Here is an 18692-nt window from a genome sequence, read left to right as displayed (position 1 = left end):
AGTCTGGCAGGACAGGAGAATGAGTCTTTGAAGGAGCCCTTTCCTCCTGTTCTCACCGCCCCCCCCCCCCCCCCACAACTCTCTCTGAAGTGGGCACAGGCCCCAGTGGAGCAAGGTATCAGTGAGGCTGTTTGCTTCTGGCCAGCAAGTGGGTTGGATGGGATTGTACCGACTACTCCCTGCACAGGACACAAAGCCAGGGGGACACACGGGGGTGCTTACTTCCGGTTCGGGCCTCACTTGCCGAGCCTTGGGTCCTGACATGGGAGCTGTGTCAGCCAAGAGCAAGGTCCACTCAGAGGGAACATTGCTCCTAATTTCTCTACCTAGAGGAGGCACTTTTTTTGTAATTCTTCTGTCCTGACAGGACACATTTTTCTGGCTTGGATAAAGTTACTGTGTATGCTCACAGGAGCCCTGGGACTGATCCTAGAGGAATGAGGACACAGCATACCGAAGGGGCAGAGTTTGGCAGCCTAAATGTTGGCTAGCTCGGCAGTGAATATTAGTGGTGTCATTACTTCTATGGAAAAAGTACTACAGAATAAGTAATTTTGTCCTAGACAGCAAGTCTGGAACCTTTCAAAGTTCCAGGATCAGCCATAGCTTCAAGAGGACACTATTTCCATTTTTATTCAGCCTCAAGCCTACAGAACCAGTATCTACAGACAGAACCATGGTCTGTTCAAATTAGAGGCCAGTTTGGTTCTGCATTAGGGGAAATGGAATTTAAGGGGTGGCCTAGCTGTTCTCCATAAATCTTCCATAAAATCATGGGATCACTGACAGTGCAGAAAGAAGCCTTGGGCCCTGTAAGATCCAGTCACCACTTTCCAAGATGGGTCTATGAACTTGAGGCACTGGCCCTCATTGCCCTCAGCCCCAGAAGCCTGCTTCTGCCTCCACACCCATTTTTCCCTCATTCTGATGTTCCAGATCTTGGGAGATGGGGACAATTCTGATTCTTGGGCGTGGACCCACTGGTGTTCCACTTCCTTCCACAAGTCCTTTGGGAAAGGCTTCTCTGCCATCAATGACCCAGTGATGTCCACCGATCACACAGAAGGATGGGATGGCTCAAATCCTCGCCACTAGCCATCCATGATTGCCAGAGGCTTCCAAAGGAACTGGCCCACTGTCTGACCCATCCCAACCAAGCCAGCGTGACACCCATTCTCACCAATGCTCTGCTTTTTGCCTCAGCTTCCCAGGGGTCCTTTCTGGTCCACGGAGATGATACAAGAGCCCGTCCTATCAATCCCCATCACCTCTCTTGTTTCCTGCCCCTTCATCCTCTGACTGAGATCCAGCTTCAGCTTGGTGGAAGAGGTGCCCCAGAGCCAGCCTTCTCAGTGTCTTCTCTGCAGAGACTCCTGCTAGGCCCCACTCAGCAGCTCGGACTTGTGCACAGATACCCCAGCCCAGAGCCCTGTTTACCACATGCCCTTGGGCGGTGATTTGGACTCGTGCCCGTCTTCTGTGGAGACAGCCCTACCCTCCTTTTAGTTATGCTAACTCCAGCACCATGCATTTATCAATTCCTCTTGGCCCATCAGCCCCCACTGAAGTCCCAGATGCCTTGTGGCAAAGGCTACACTAGAGACGACACATGGCATTTGAACCCACCCTTGGAATCCTTCGTCTTTGAAAGAAGGATGTTAATTTGGCAGATTAATTTGGTAACTCTATAAATCAAGATCAGGGATTCTGACTTCAAACTATTATATTTATGATGCTGCTTATTCGTCTAACGGATTCCACAGAAAGAATTCACTTGTTGCAATAATGTTTTTATAAACCTCAAATAAATATTGGCTTTCCTTTTGGAGACAGCCTCTCACACACTAATATATTATTCTTATAATATTACAAACTCACCTAAGGCCTGAACAAGACACCATTTGATGTGACCTTCCGTCCTCCTGGCCAAGAGTGTGGCCTGGGGAAGGGCCTCCATATTGTGGCCTCCATATTGCTCCTCTCAGTGACCAGTTCCGTGTGCCTCAGCCACTGACTGAGATATCAAGCTTGGCCTTGATGATCAGTTCTAACTGATTAATTTTTGGCTAGGTCGTCTACGGGCTCTGTATCAGTTAGCTATTATCACATAACAAATACTCCCCAACTCAGCTTAAACCAGTAAGCACTTCTTGTTGATGAGTTCAGAGGTTGCCTAATCTCAGCAGGCTTCATTCATCGTGTATCAGAGGTCTGCCATGGGTTGGTAAGCAGCCGTGTTATTCTTCTCTGGACGCTTGGGGGTCGAGTAACAGTATCTGGTTTGGGATGGCCATGGCTGAGACAGCGGAACTCTTCTCCGGGTGGTCTCACCCTCCAACCCTAGGTTGATCATACACAGTTGGCAGGATTCCATGGGAGAGAGGAAGCACACCAGATCTCTTGAGTCCTAGGCTCCAAACTGGTTTAGTATCACTTCTGCCATTGTCTCTTAGCCAAAACAAATCACAAGACCCACCCAGATTCAAGGGATGCGAAAACAGATACCGCCTCTTTAACTGCAAAGTGACATTGCAAAGGGTGTGGACAGGGAAGAGTGACAAAATATGGGTATTTTTGCAGTCAGTCTACCAAGGCTTTGTTAATAGCTTTTATTTTCTTAATTTTAAATGGGTGTGGCGACTGACTAAATGTCTTCATTATTTTAAATCTCCTTCAGTTGTTTTGTTTTGTTTTGTTTTGTTTTGTTTTGTTTTGTTTTGTTTTTACATAATGTGCCGGCTAAGGACACTAGAAGCTCTAACAGGTGAAACTGCTTGCCAGGAGCTAGTAAGTGACAGCAAAGAACTAGAATCCAGGTCTTCTGATGGCAAGTTCAGCGCCATTTCCAATATTCCACTCAGATGACCTCCTTTGGCCTAATGGTATGCATTTATAAAAATCGTTTCCTCGACAGGAGAGAGTGATGTGTGGCCATGTGGTGGGGGGAGGGAGGGGGAGTGTTTCCAATAGACGACTGACCCCATGCTCTTGGTCTCTGTATTTTCTTAGCGCAGCGTTGGAACCCCTGAGCCAAATAATCCCAGAGACGCTGTACTCCACACACCCTTGGTCACTTCATTCCACACCGATTCCATGACTCTTGCTCATTTTAATTCTCTTATTTTGTGCTAAATCTGGGTCTCCCAGCTAGCCCTACCTTAGCTCTTTTGTCTGTGTCCACTGTCACACTTCAACTGCTGGCTGCATACCCCAACCTCAGACCTGCCGCTTGCACCCTGAGCCTGTTCCCCGCCCCCTTCTCTTGATGTCTGCTTGACATCTTTGGGTTGTGGGGTTTTTTTTCCCCAGGTCTGTGTTTTTTATGGGATCCAGTTTTTATGGGATCAGCTGGTGACCTCATGCACCCCTTGGCTGGGCTGCAAACCATTTTTTTTTTAATATTTATTTATTTTTGAGAGACAGAGAGACAGAGTGCAAGCAGGGGTGGGGCAGAGAGAGGGGGAAACAGAAACCGAAGCAGGTGCCAAGGTGTCAGCACAGAGCCCGACGCGGGGCTCGAACTCACAAACGGTGAGATCATGACCTGAGCCGAAGTCAGACGTTTAACCGACTGAGCCACCCAGGCGCCCCTCCAGTGGTTGCATTTAAATGGTGTGCAAGCCCGGGGCGCCCAAATGATTAGCCTATATTGTAGTCACCAGAGAAATGAAACAGAACTTTAAAATATCAGGGCACCTGGGTGGCTCAGTTAAACGTCCCAACTTCAGCTCAGGTCAGATCTCACGGTTCGTGACTTGGAACCCCTCATTGACAGCCCAGAGCCTGGAGCCTGCTTCGGATTCTGTGACTCCCTCTCCCTGCCCCTCCCCTGCTCACACTCTGTCCCCCACCCCCCGAAAATAAATAAAACATTAAAAATAAATACATAAATAAATAAAAATGCAACCTCTGGCCTTGGAGTTTTAATAAGAAACTTGACCTGGAGCTCCTGGTTCTGTAGCAACTTGGTGGCTGCTTAGAACCTGCTAGAGTGTCATCTCCCCCTGGTGCCACAGACGGATTGTAAAAGGTTGGAGTTCTGAGGGTTTGGGCACAGGCTGCTGCGTACCAGCTCCTGGGCACGGAGAGGACAGCCTTTCCGAAGCCAGCCTCCTTTTTTTCCCTCTCTGGTGTGTGTTTGTTCTCCTGACATCTGTTTCACTAAGGACCATATGCCCAAGACGCAACCAGGGAGGCCGGGTCTGGGGTGCAGAGAAGAGGGCGTGGGGCACGCAGAGGTTGCCCTGGACCCTGTTCTTCACCCCACGCAGACCCTACCCACTGCCCAACTCTGCTCTGAAGACTTGAATGGGTGGCCGCGGACAGACGGAGGCTGACTCAGAAACTCCCACTCTGCACTCGTTTTGCGAAAAAGCGGATCTTGAGAAGCAGAACTTTTATCTTTCAGCAGTGTCTTTGGGACTTGCTCTGTCTTCTGCTTTTACCAGCTAAGTCAAAGGGAGTCCTCTTATAAAAGGAGAAATGAATCTTCAAGATTCATTCAAGAATGACGACGCTTGGCAGGTCTGAAAGAAGGGTTCTCAGCTTCTCACTCACCCCTCCCAGGTTTTCTGATGGCTAAGTAATGGTGCGGGCAGGATGAGGGAGCGAGAACCACGTATTTATTCGCAGTGTCCGTGGGGGGTTATAAAAAACAAACAAACAAAAACATACAAAAAAGCTTGACACTCAATAAATAAACCATTTACAGTAACCTAAGACGAAGCATTCCTGTGAGCTTCTGAGCCCCTTCTGTTTGTTGCTGTTCTCCAATTAGCCGAGAATGCCCGCAGATTGTGCTAACGCAGCACTACGCCCCTGTGCCAAACACCTTCTCAGGTTTTTTCCCCTCTGCATTTTGCTAATCCCTGGATGAAACATAATCGCAGAGAAATGTTCAAGGTTGGATACAACAGGGAGGAACTCAGCGTTGGCTCCCACCCAGTGGAAATAACATGCCATCGGGCTCGACAAGGCAGGAATAAGGATGTTAAACAAACACACTCTCTCCAGCCTCCTTAGTAACCGCTTGTTGCTTTCCGCAGGAGCCCTAGATTTCCTCAAGTTGTGCATTCTGCTCCAAGGTTTCATCACCTGAAATATGTTTTATAAAAGGTAAATTGGCAGGGAAGCCAGCGAGCAAAAAGTCCCACCAGGAAAAGAATGGAAAGAGAATTAAGTCACTGATTCCCCTCTAGGGCAAAATAAAAGTAATAAAAACATTTATATATAATAAATACATAATTATGTTTAATAATTAAACTCCAGCAACTTGAAGTCATAATTCTTTTCCACTTTTTCTCAAACCAGAGGAAAAATGTCTCCCTATTGTGGTTTCAAGGTAAGATTTCTGAATTAGAAGTTCCAGGTTTCAACTGATTCCTATCTGTATTCTGATGAAAGGAAATCAGAGGAGATGGAACTTTCCGTAGTGAAGAGAGAGAGAGAGTCATCCAAAAGTACTTATGATATTACACATGCTAGTATCTAAAATATGCACGCATATACAAACGTCTATATCTCGTTCAATCCTTACAACAAATAAAATCCTTAGTTTACAGATGAGAATCTGAGATGCGGAGGAGTTTGAGGACTCACGGATCGAATCAAGGCGAGAAATGGAGATCCTCGTGTGATTCTGGACAGAAAATGGGGCTCAGAGCAGTTAGGGAGGCAAAGCCAGAGGTTAAAAAATACCAGCAGCAAATCTCTCTACTCTCAGATTGGCCGAAGTTCTAGACTTTTTCCTGAGGGGCTTAGAAATGCTCAGTGGTGACCTTGGGTCTCCATCAGTTACAGTGAAGGTGTACCTTGTGATATAGGATTGCCCGAGGTCCTGTCATAAATTCGTGCTGAAACTAAACCTAGAGCAGGTCTCCCCGCTCCTGCTGGTCCAGCTCTCGTGAAATCAGATGTGATGGAACCAAGGAGGCGCCATCAACATTTTTACCTGGCCCCGGGATGGAGAAGATAAAACAGTGACCTCCATTATTACAGAGTGGATCTATGTGGCCTCTAGGCGATTTGTTCTGGGCCTCTTCCCTTCCCTCTGAAACCATGAACTGCTCTCTGGCCCCCAGGCCGTGAAGTCAAATATGGCCCCTGGCCCCAGCACCTGCTCCTATGAATGGAGCTGTGAATGTGGTCTCACATTCACAGCCGTGAATGTGCACAAACATGGCACCACTCCATCTTCCTGCAGATCATCCAAGACCCTCTGAAGCAGCCTTTAGTCTTCTGGGCATCGAGCCCTTGACATGCCAAGCGCAGTGCCACACAGCAGGACAGGGGGGATGCAACTTCTGCAGGGTTTCCCAGTCAAGCGTAGTGAAGCTCGACTTTGTTAGATGTCCAATCCAACCATGGGATTCTCTCGCCCCTAGTGTCTAACAGTTTGCCAAACTTGCCTGGACATGGAGGCAATATGAATTACTAAGAATCTCCTGGGCTTTGCGTTCTGGTTCTGGTCCCGGTCAGCTGTCTGCTCTTGAGCATGACATTGACCTCTCTGAGCTTCAGGCTCCCCACTCATAAAATGGAGGTGAGGAGTCCCACCCAGCAGGGTTCGAGGCAGTGCTGAGAATGCAGCCAGCTGAAGAGTGTGCAGTCAGCGAGTGGCCCCCTTACAACAGCACCTCCGATTGTCAATGGAGAGAGAGAGCATTCTCTCTCTCTTGTTGATTCAGGGGATTTCTTTTTCCTACCACAGTAAGGAAGCACCAAAAGCCAAGCGTTCCATCCACTCCCTGTCTTTGGGTTCTTCTTTGTATTTCATCTGATGATTTCTTCCAGAAAAGTATTTTGCCTGTCTCCTGGGTGAACGTATTCCTGGCCAACTTTTTTGAAAACCTTTGGCAGAGGGGAGCACACTTCTGCTAAAATGCCATCAGAGCAGAAGTGATCAGAGCCCAGACTATCAGCCCATCTTACAAATGAGGAGACTGAGGTTCATAGAGATTGCATGCCTTATCTCAGGCACGTTAAACCAGTAAATAATGAAGCCAGATCTCTAAAATAGGTCTCCCAGTCCACATCACGGATCCTTCCACCAGGGAACCTCTTCTGGGAGAAGTCCTTTTTCTTGTTCTATACCGAAGGCAGGGGGAGGGTTTTGACTATGGCCTAAGGGGGTGGGAATTGGGTTGCAGGGTGGCCCCACGCCTGCCTTGCCACCAGCATCTGCCAAAGGGCTCTCGCTGTAGCTTCCTCTCCAGGAACACAGGGAGTTAGGGCCCCCATTTCTGAACTTGCCAATGGAATTAATCCAAATCTAGATTTGTTGCAAGTCCGTGATCTTATCCACCAGCCTAACCTCACTCAAGTCTCCACTCGCTACTCCATGTGAAGGCTTGCATGGGTGATGATCCGGCTTGGGCCTTAATCTCATCTGTTCACTGGGGATAATAACGCCTACTTCTCACTGTTGCAATGACGTATTCTCATACACCGGCGATTTCCACATCACGACGTCCTGTGTAGGTATGTTATATGCCAGGGAATTATTCCTCGTACTGGGGATCAGCAGTGAACGAGACAGAAGCGGACCTTCCTCTTATGGAACTTACCTGCTAACGGGGGAAGTTCAATAATAAACTGACGACCGAGATAAATTCCCAGCAGTAATAACTGCTATAGGGATATATGATTAAACATATAAATTAAAATTTAAGAATTAGTCAAACTGAAAGAAATAATTTTAATTTTACACAAATTTGGTGATACAGCCACACAGAGAAAATAATCACTTACAGGTCATTTTTAAAACACAGTGTTGGGGCGCCTGGGTGGCGCAGTTGGTTAAGCATCCGACTTCAGCCAGGTCACGATCTCGCGGTCCGTGAGTTCGAGCCCCGCGTCGGGCTCTGGGCTGATGGCTCGGAGCCTGGAGCCTGTTTCCGATTCTGTGTCTCCCTCTCTCTCTGCCCCTCCCCCGTTCATGCTCTGTCTCTCTCTGTCCCAAAAATAAATAAACGTTGAAAAAAAAAAATAAATAAATAAATAAATAAATAAATAAAAAAACACAGTGTTTTGATTATGTGTTTCTAGTAAGATACCTTTCCAGGACAACAAGAACCATAAATCTTAAACACCATTTTTAATTCACATTGGAAAATTAATATGAGTTCATAATTCTCTTTGTTCTTAAGAAGTGACATGTTTCGGGGCGCCTGGGTGGCACAGTCGGTTAAGCGTCCGACTTCAGCCAGGTCACGATCTCGCGGTCTGTGAGTTCGAGCCCCGCGTCGGGCTCTGGGCTGATGGCTCGGAGCCTGGAGCCTGTTTCCGATTCTGTGTCTCCCTCTCTCTCTGCCCCTCCCCCGTTCATGCTCTGTCTCTCTCTGTCCCAAAAATAAAAAAATATTAAAAAATAAAAAAAATAAAAAGAAGTGACATGTTTCTTAGTTCTGTTCATTGAAAAGGTTTAGTAGCAACAGGCACCCCGTTTCATGGTCCCTACGTGTGATTTCATATCAAAAGGGACCAATGATTTGTGAAGAAATGGATGATACCAGGTCTAGGGTAAGAGAGATACATGATGAGCCTTGGATGTCTTGTACCAGAAAGCAAGAAAACTACCAAAGACTCGTAATGAATCTACTCAATAGAACGTAGGACTTAGGAGGCTCCTGTTGGCCTAAGGATGATCTGAACATCAACATGTATGAGCTTAAAACAATTCTAAAATAAAAATTCACATATTACTGGGGTGCCTGGGTGGCTCAGTCGATTAAGCGTCCGACTTCGGCTCAGGTCATGATTTCATGGTTCGTGGGTTCAAGCCCCGCGTCAGGCTCTGTGCTGACAGCTCAGAGCCTGGAGCCTGCTTCAGATTCTGTGTCTCCCTCTCTCTCTCTGCCCCTCCCTGGCTTACATTGTCTCTCTCTCTTTCTCTCTCTCTCTCAAAAATAAATAAACATTAAAAAAAAATTCACATATCACTGTTTTGTAGATTGCTGAGCCATCAACTCATTTTGTGAAAATTGCTTTGAAAATGGGGAGGACTCGAGCATTTGGCCCATCTCTGCTGTGTGAACAGTATTTTGGAGTATCCAAATTGTTGTTAGGGAAGATTTTTTCTTTGAAGAAGAATTCCAGAGAATAAATGCAAGAAAGAATTACAGAAGTATAAAAATCACCATTTTGCAACTCCTAATGAAATAGTGTATGTAGCAACAATTATCAAAAATCGCCAAAATCATTGAGGAAAAGACTGCAGGGGAACTTCACAGTAGAAGAGGGCCAGGATGGGAACACGTGAACTTCCATCATAACCTCACTCCTCGCTGGGGGAGGGAGGGGTGAACACTGTGTGTTTCATGGTGTGACGTACCCCTACAAACTGTTGCCAAACAAACTTGAATCTGATCCTAACTGAGCCTGTATCTCTATCAGTGTGCAAGAAATCCAGGGGACAGAGGAAGAAATCAAACAATACCACGAGGAAGCAATCAGCCAAATAAAAAATGTGGGATCTTCTCCAGGTCAAATAGCTTGATTTCTCCAGCGAGTCAATGGCATTTAAAAGATAGGGAGTGGTGGATAGGAGAGTTTTTAAAGAATAATACTTGAGGAGTATAACAACTAGATGCAATATATATATATACATACATATATATATATATATATACATACACACACACACATATATATACATATACATATACATGTATATGTATATGTATATGTATATGTATATGTATATGTATATATACATACCACAACTTCATCTATTAATAGACACTTGGGCTGCTTCCATAATTTGGCTATCATAAATGATGCCGCAGTAAACATAGGGGTGCATGTATCCCTTTGAATTCCTGTTTTTGCATTTTTTGGGTGCCTAGTAGTGCGATGACTGGATCATAGGGTTGTTCTGTTTTTAGAACTGTTTTCCATAGTGGCTGCACCAGCTTGAATTCCCACCAAGAGTGCACGAGGGTTCCTTTTTCTCCATGTCCTCACCAACACTTGTTTCTTGTGTTTCTGATTTTAACCATTTGACAGGTGTGAGATGTTATCTCATTGTGGTTTTGACTGGCATTTCCCTAATGATGAGTGATGATGAGCATCTTTTCATGTGTCTGTTGGCCAGCTGGATGTCTTCTTAGAAGAAATGTCTGTTCATGCCTTCTGCCCATTTTTATTTTATTTTATTTTTTTTTAATTTTTTTTTTCAACGTTTATTTATTTTTGGGACAGAGAGAGACAGAGCATGAACGGGGGAGGGGCAGAGAGAGAGGGAGACACAGAATCGGAAACAGGCTCCAGCCACCAGCCCAGAGCCCGACGCAGGGCTCGAACTCACGGACCGCGAGATCGTGACCTGGCTGAAGTCGGACGCTTAACCGACTGCGCCACCCAGGCGCCCCATCTGCCCATTTTTAATTGGATTGTTTGACTTTCTGATGTTGAGTTGTATAAGTTCATTATATATTTTGGATACTAACCCTTTATCAGATATATCCTTTGCACATATCTTCTCCCATTCCATAGATTGCTTTTCAGTTTGGTTGATCATTTCCTTCAGTGTGTAGAAGTTTTTTATTTTGATGTAATCCCCATAGTTTATTTTTGCTTTTGTTTCCCTTGCTCAGGAAACATAACTAGTAAGAATTTGCCATGGCTGATGTCAAACATATTGCTGTCTGTGCTCTCTTCTGGGATTTTTATGGTTTCAGGTCTCACACTTAGGTCTTTAATCCATTTTGAGTTTATTTTTGTGTATGGTGAGAGAAAGTGGTCCAGTTTCATTCTTTTGCATGTAGCTGTCCAGTTTTCCCAACACCATTTGTTGAAGAGACTGTGTTTTTCCCATTGGATACTCTTTCATGCTTTGTCAAAGATGAATTGAACATATAATCATGGGTTTGTTTCTGGGCTTTCTATTCCATTCTATTGACTTATGTATCTGTTTTTGTGTCAGTCCCATGCTGTTTTGATTACTATAGCTTTGTACTATAACTTGAAGTCTGAAATTGTGATATCTCCAGCTTTGTTTTTCTTTTTCCAAATTGCTTTGGCTCTTCGGGGTTCCATATTGCTTTTGTAGTTCCACATAAATTTTAGGATCATTTGTTCTAGTTCTGTGAAAAATGCTGTTGACATTTTGATAGGGGTTGTATTAAATCTGTAGATTGCTTTCAGTAAGTATAGACATTTTAACAGTCTTTGTTCTTCAACTCCATAAACATGGAATGTCTTTCCATTTCTTTGTGTTGTCTTCAATTTCTTACATCAGTGTTTTATAGTTTTCAGAATACAGGTCTTTAACAGGTTTATACCTCGACATCTTATTATTTTTGGTGCAAGAGTAAATGGGATTGTTTTCTTAATTTTTCTTTCTGCTGCTTTATTATCAGTGGATAGAAATGCAGCAGATTTCTGTGTATTGATTTTGGATCCTCCAATTTTACTGAATTCATTTATCAGCTCTCATAGTTTATTTGGTGGAGTCTTTAGAGTTTTCTATATATAGTATCATGTCATCTGCAAATAGTGAAAGTTTCACTTTTTCCTTACCAATTTGGGTACCTTTTATTTCTTTTTGTGTCTATTGCTGTGGCTAGGACTTCCAGTACTAAGTTGAATAAAAGTGGTGAGAGTGGATGGACATTCTTGTCGTGTCCCTGACCTTAGAGGGGAAGCTCTGTTTTTCCCCATTGTGTATGATGTTCACTGTGGATTTTTCACAGATGGCCTTTATTATGTTGAGGTGTATTCCCCCTAAACCTACTTTGTTGAGGTATTTAGGGTGAAATTAAATGATATCCCTGTGTGATAGGCAAAATAATGGCCCCTAAAGATGTCTACATTCTTATCCCTGGAGCCTGTGAATACATTATGCGGCAAAGAGAACCTCGCAGATGTGGTTAAATGAGGGTCCTCAGCTGAAGGGTTAGCGTGGATTATCTAGGTGAGCCAGTGTAATCACATTAGTGATAGAGGAAGGAGGCCAGACCCCAAAGAATGTGGACAGCCTCTTAAAGCTGGAAAAGGCAAGGAAACGGATTCTCCCCTAGAGCCTCCAGAAAGGAGTCCAGCCCTGTAGACACCACCTAAAAAAATAATCAATTTAGTCTTAAGTCACTAGTTTTGGTAATTTGTTACAGCAATGATAGAAAACTAATACATACGGTATCTGTTTTAAAATGCTTCTGAAAAAAAAGAATGGTGGAGAACAGAAGAAAGGTTGGAAAAATACCAATAACTATTGAAACTGGGAGATGAGTACTTTTGAGATTCATTACAGTACTCTGTCAACTTTATGTTTGAAATTTTCCACAATAAAAGGGTCTTTAAAAATAACTGGGGAGTGGGGAGCCGGCAGCGGGAGAAACAGAGGGTTTGAAGGACAGGATGGGAGGTTGTTTTATGGAAGAGCGTGAGACTAGAGGTCTTAGACCAGAGGCCACCAAGAGTGACACATTACATGCATTACTGGAGCAGGGTGGCTCCAGTCAACAATCAGAAGCTGAATTATCTTTGTGGTGACAGAGCCAGAAGTAAAGGACCTTCTCTTGAAAAACAAAAAACCATCCACTTGCTGAACATTTCTTGAACATCCACATGACCTCAATCATTGGACCTAGACCCATGCTCTAAGGGCTTGACATTTATGAAAGAAACAGAAACAAACACTGGAAAGATGGCAGAATTCAAGGCCTGTTCACTGAAATTTCGGTGAAATTCCACTCCTTTGGTGGCAAGAGTGACTGTGAGGTCTGACTTCTCCCTGAGCGTGAGGGTAACTTGTGTCCATCCAGCATTTTCCTCACCCCACCCCCATGAAAAGTACTTGTGTGGCCAACAGCCTCATTGAGCTCCCAAATGAGCTTCCTGGACCCATCCCACTGCCTCAGGTGGGAAAAAAATAAACATCCTCTCAAACTGGCTCAAACTGGCTCTTTGGTGTAAAGAGTCAGGGTAGTAAAGGGGGAAGATTTAATAAAGGACAACTGGAACCTAGCTAGCTATAGGAAACACAGCCACTTCTCTCTCTGCCAGTCCTGCCCACCATCATTCTCTTCCTTACATGGTGGGATAACATCTTGAACAATTTGCTGTCCTTGGACCTGACCTTATTCAGTCAAGTGACATCCATTGTCTCAGGAAATATTGGGCTATTAATCTGAAAGGAAGGGGAACAGACTGCTGGGTTCTAAAAAACAGATTATGGAAACACAAAAGGCAAAATCCTGAAGAACTCTAATGCCATAATCCATAGACTGATGGCCTTGATGATTAGGAGAGGAAAGATACTGTCTGATCCCAAATATTAACTATCCCACAGTCTGGGAAATGGATGGGACAAAGGGGACGTGACAAAGGGAAATTGGCAAGGTCCAGGGTGACAAGAATTAAGTAGACTCACTATCTACAGACTGCCCAGTCAGCACCCACAGACTCCTGGGTCACCCTCCATGGCCCTACCCTGAAGCCCAGTGGGAAGTCTCATTGTGAGCCAACAAGTATCCTCCATTGGTAGCAGTCTGCACATGGCCTGGTGATTGTTCTGGCATCAGTACTGCCCTAAGACACTGCTCAGCCCCATCCTAAATGCACCTATGGTAATGGCACAAGCTCCCCAACTAGCAGTGACATACTGAAGGGGGTAATGGAACGCCTTCCTTTGCATGGGACGGAATGGCCTAGGGTTTCTCCCTAACCAAGGAGAATGGTGAAACATTGCCCTCTTACACTTAGCACAAAAACAGCTACTCCAGACCCAGAGGCACTGGTCAATCAACTGGAGTCACTGTACTCTGAGTCCCCAGTCCAGGGACAGACAATCCATTCAGCTCAACTCTTGGGTGAAGAGTCTTCTCTTGTGCCCCTCGTCTGTGGCCTGGGGGCTAGAATCACATGGCTTGCAGCCTCCTCCCTGAAGGTTATGGGCACATGTGCTCTGATTCCTCCCCACTCAAACCCATGTTTCTCCAAGCTGAGGCCACAAGTGACCCCACACTGCCAAACCCGGTCACCACTTCTCTCCTTACTTCCTTAGCCTTGAGCTGCGTTTGACACAACCATTCTGTGCCTTCTCATACTCTTTTGTGGACATCAGCCACCGTCCTTGCCTGGTTTCCCCCTCTCTGTTACTATTTCTTCCTGGTCTCTCCGCTGGCATTTCCTCCTCTGATCACACAGAATGTTGAGATGCCCAAAGCTTGCTCCTAGGTCTCTTTCGCTCACGGTCTCTCCCTGGAAGGTCATGTCTAGTCATGATTTTGAACACCAACTCTTCACCAGGGACTCCCATGTTCATATCCCCGGTCCTGAGTCCTCCAGTGAGCCTCACACTGGGATATCCAGGTGCTTATAAGACATCTTCATGTGGATATCTAATTCAAGCTCCACAATAAATGAATGAATCCACACGCTTATATGTAGCTGGGGACAGTCCTTCTGTTCCAAAAGAAAGTGTGGCTTACAAGTAGAAGACAAGAGTGGGTAGAGCACAGAGAAAATCCTTAGTCCCGGCTGGGTGTTTATAAAAGAAAAAGCAGGTTTGAGGATCGGGGACAGATGACAGAGTAACAGTACCTTCTAGTCTACAGCATTCTCTCAGACGTGGTCTTATTTGCTTGGCACAAACCCCCTCTTTAGGGAGAGCCAGGGTAATCCCTCATATTTCTCATTTTTTCACCAATGAGGACATCAGGAGGGGTGAAGTGATCTCCCAAGGTCTCACAACCGGTTAATAGGCTTTGGGTCTGGAGCCCAGATCTCCGGACTCGCAGTTCAGTGCCGCCTTCATGACCACGTATTACACGCTGTCTCAGGGAAAGCTGAGCAGTAAACCACCTGCGTGGCGACAGTTCTTCCTCCACACGTGGCAGTAACCCAGTTTGAGGACTGGGACAGGCTAAGCGAGTGCCAGCTGGCCCCCCTGCCGCAGGACACCCTGTGTATTGACTTTCCTTCCCTCCATCCCCCTGGATCTCATGGCGTAATTACCCCCCCCCCCCCCCCAAGCTTCCTATCAGATCTTTGAGCCACAAAAGAGACATTAGAAGGTCTGGCCCAAACCTCTTGTTCCACAAATGAGGAAACGGAGACCCAAAGAGGGGCCCATAGTCACATGGTGAATTAGTGACACAGCTGGGGTACAGCCAGGCCCCCTGCAAACAGAAAAGTAGAGTGGATAATACACTCATGCCCCAACACTGTTGAATTTTTACATTTTGCAAAAATTGGCTGGTTTTCATTTCTAAGTGAAACAGTATGACCAGTTGGAGGTCCCCGCCCCAATTCCATTCCCCTCCCTCCCTCCCCAGAGGGTATGCACATCTTGAAGGTGGTATTTACCAATCCCTCCCGCCCCCCTTGTTTCTCCACTTTGACGGCACATGTATGTGTCTATAAACAGTACACAGAATCACTTTGTATGGTTTTAAACTTGATATCAACCGCGTTACGTGATACAAGTTCTTCTGCAACTTGCTATTATGTTCCTGAGACTTAACCGTGATGGTAAATGCCGGGCTGGTGCATTCATTATAGCCACTCAGATACCATAATTGATTTATCTTTTCATTGATGAGCGTTTAAGCTCTTTGCTTAAATGCTTTTTTCTTTTTCCACGGTTACAACTAATGCCGCCATAAGCATTCTGGGGACACAACCTTTCCACTCTCCTGCCGACAGACTCCTTCCCCCCAGTGTTGTTGCTATCTCTGCCAGTGCTGCGGAATCTCCTAGACACGTGGCCCAGAGTTCCTCTAGAGACTTCCCTGGAGAGGGGTCGCCGGGCCGCCTGACAGGCACAGCTTCAGCCTTACTGGCTATTGCCAATTTGCTCTCCAGAAGTGTTTGCACCAAATTACACCCCCACCCAGTTCAGTAATCTTTCCATTATGCCAAGCTGTTGCCTTATTCTGCTTTCAATTCCTTATAATTTATGAAAGGAAAATATAAAAGAGGTGCTATTACCTTATTAAAAAATCCAGCTTCCTCTCCCTGCAGAAAGGAGAGGAGAAAAGAAGGGCAATTGCATATTGGATTAGGGCCTGGCATGCATTCATCAACTTTATAGTAGTGCCGGCTTGGAATTCGGGTCTCCTGAGGGGGGAGAGTGGGGCCACTGGAAACAAGAGACACTTTCACCACGGCCTTCTCCAGGAACGCAGATATAATTTACTCTAAGGTACAAAAACGTTTGCACTTACAGCCTCCCTGGTTCCAATCAGGACATGAAGGGAAAGTGCCAAGACACCAGAGAATAAGCCAGTTCTCATAAACTTTCCAGCCAAACTCTGCAAACTCTGGAAGGAGGACTCAAGACTGGTAATGAACTTGAGCACTCAAGCCAGGTCGGCTCTGAGCTCTGTTGAGCAGCGACTGGCAGTTCCCCCTCCTCCCCCCACCCTCCTCCCCTGGGGCTTTCTTTAAGGGGAACACGTTGCCCCACAGGCCTGTGGGATCCCCGGCTTCCATTCTCCTCCGAATCCTTCTCCTCCCTGGTCCAGTCTCCCCTCTCCTTCGCCTCCTTCACTGTGCTCAGCACTGTGTGTGTCATGGTACTTAGGACTTAGTCGGCCCGCCCGGATCCAGACTTGTGAGCGAATCTGTTATTCCAAGCCTGTGGTCTCCTGAAAAATGGGGATTATGTCTTCCTTACCCTGGTGCCCTGTCCAGGGTGCGCCCACTGGTTCCCTCTAGACGGGAAAAAGAAAAAGCAAAGCAAACACCAGTTAATCAGACCCATCTTTGTGCTCCTCTGTTCCTTTCCATCTGTGTGTGTGTGTGTGTGTGTGTGTGTGTGTGTGTGTTGTTGTCACTCGTATCACTCCATTTTGTGATCATGCGCCATGGTCATTGCAGCAAGCAAGAAAAGATGATGGAGTTTTCTTGGCTCTCTTCCCTACCAGGTTGTGAGTTCCCTGAGAGCAGGGTCCGTGCCCGGGGCGGGTGTTCAGTGGGGACCGAATGGTACGAGGTAGGTGTGCACTGGACTGAAATGTAAGTTTCGGGTTCCAGCTGGGCCCCCGGTCCTTGTGTCTAACGGGCTGCAGGTATCTCTTGAGAAACGGGGGTAGAAGACAAAAACGGGAGCCTCGCCAGGGCCCTGAATGAAGCCCAAGACAAGAGAATGCCTGAGGGGAGGAAGAGAGAGACCATTTTAATTGGAAAGCTTTTTTTATTTTCCTTTTCTTCTTGTGTTTAAGTCCCAGTCTTGGATCCTAGAAATTACAGGCTCCTTCAGCATCGCCCCTGCGGTTGGAAAAAATGCTCATTTCACTTTTAAAACAAACAATGGAAAGTTCCTTTTAAAGGAAAAATCTTATTAGCCCAAGTCCAAGAAAATCTGCCCAGAGTTTCAGTCAGCTCCTTGGGGACGGCCCCGGAGGGCAGAGGTGGCCCCCCCAGGAGGCAGCCCCGAGGGAGAGCCTGTCTGACCACCCTCCCCTACCCCACAGGCTTCCCTTCTCAGAAGAAGCACCCACCCCTCCCTGTGGGGCCAGGCGCGCAGAAGACTTCACAGTGAACACACACAGGAGGAAGCCGCTCAGACATGAAAGGGAGGAGAATATCCTTTACCCAAATAAACAGCCAGAGGAAGATGCAGAAGGAAACGAATCCCATCAGACAAAGCCACAAATTAAGATCACAAGAGACTGGGGCTGGGAGTCAGGCTCTGCCTTTAAAATGTCTTCCAGGAAGCTGGCCCCGGGGCAACCCTGTCATCTCAGCAGTCCCTCAGCCCTGCAGGGCCGGAGGGTGGGCACCTGGGCGCGTGATGAGTCAGCGCTGACATTGGAAAGCAGGAGGGGGCCTGAGGGGTGTGGGGATGGGGGGCGAGATAGACCGTGGTTCAGGGTCACCGATGTGTAAGGAGGACCACGAGGGGAGGGGGTGGAGCCCTTCACAAAACCCTGGGTGGCACCAGGCAAGGGAAGGGCGGCCTCAAGCTGGGGCTGCCTCTTTGTCCCTGACAGGGCCCTCCCCACCCACAAGCAAGGCTTCGGACCCTTCACAGAGACTCACATGTGGCTACACCCCAGGATTCAAACATTGCAAATTGGCTCTGCTCAGGCTCTTCCTCCCTTTGCCCGTCCCGTGGCCTAGCAGTCTGGACGGTGGTGTGGCCCATCTCGGGGTGAGACCATCTCCTGTGAGACACCAACCCACCCCGCTTGCCTCCTGACAACAGTATGAAGCATCCTGACGCCACCTGAAGGCTCAGTTGGTCCTGTTTAAATGTCCCAGGGCTGGGATGTGAGGCGACAGGACCTGCTGGAGAGACGCAAACTGGTATAGCCATACTTGACAGCCATCTGGGGGCATTTAAGAAAACCAAGTGTGTGTTTCCCCAAGTTCTAGCAATAATTTTAAAGTTTGGTAAGGGCGGTGCGTACAAGGAGGGTCGTGGGGCCTTACTCTGGTGCTGGAGAGTTAAGGAGAATCCTAAATGTTTATCTCTAGGGGAACGGACAGGTAAAATGAGGTGGCTGCATCCCATGGGCACGAGGCAGAAGTTGGGGGTTGCAGCGAAGAGAAATTAGAGGGGCCTTACGGCCTTCTCTGTTTACATCCGAAAATAAGAAAGCATCACAATTAGGGAGATAGCCATGGAACTTAAGAAATTAGAAAAAGAGGGACACCTGGGTGGCTTAGTCCGTCAAGCATCTGACGCCAGCTCAGGTCACGGTCTCATGGTTCTTGAGTTCGAGCCCCACGTCAGGCTCTCT

The sequence above is a fragment of the Puma concolor genome, chromosome B2, assembly GCF_028749965.1.
Source record: "Puma concolor isolate L17-30 chromosome B2, mPumCon1.1.hap2, whole genome shotgun sequence".
Lineage (NCBI taxonomy): Eukaryota > Metazoa > Chordata > Mammalia > Carnivora > Felidae > Puma > Puma concolor.
This window is presented reverse-complemented; position numbering follows the sequence as displayed.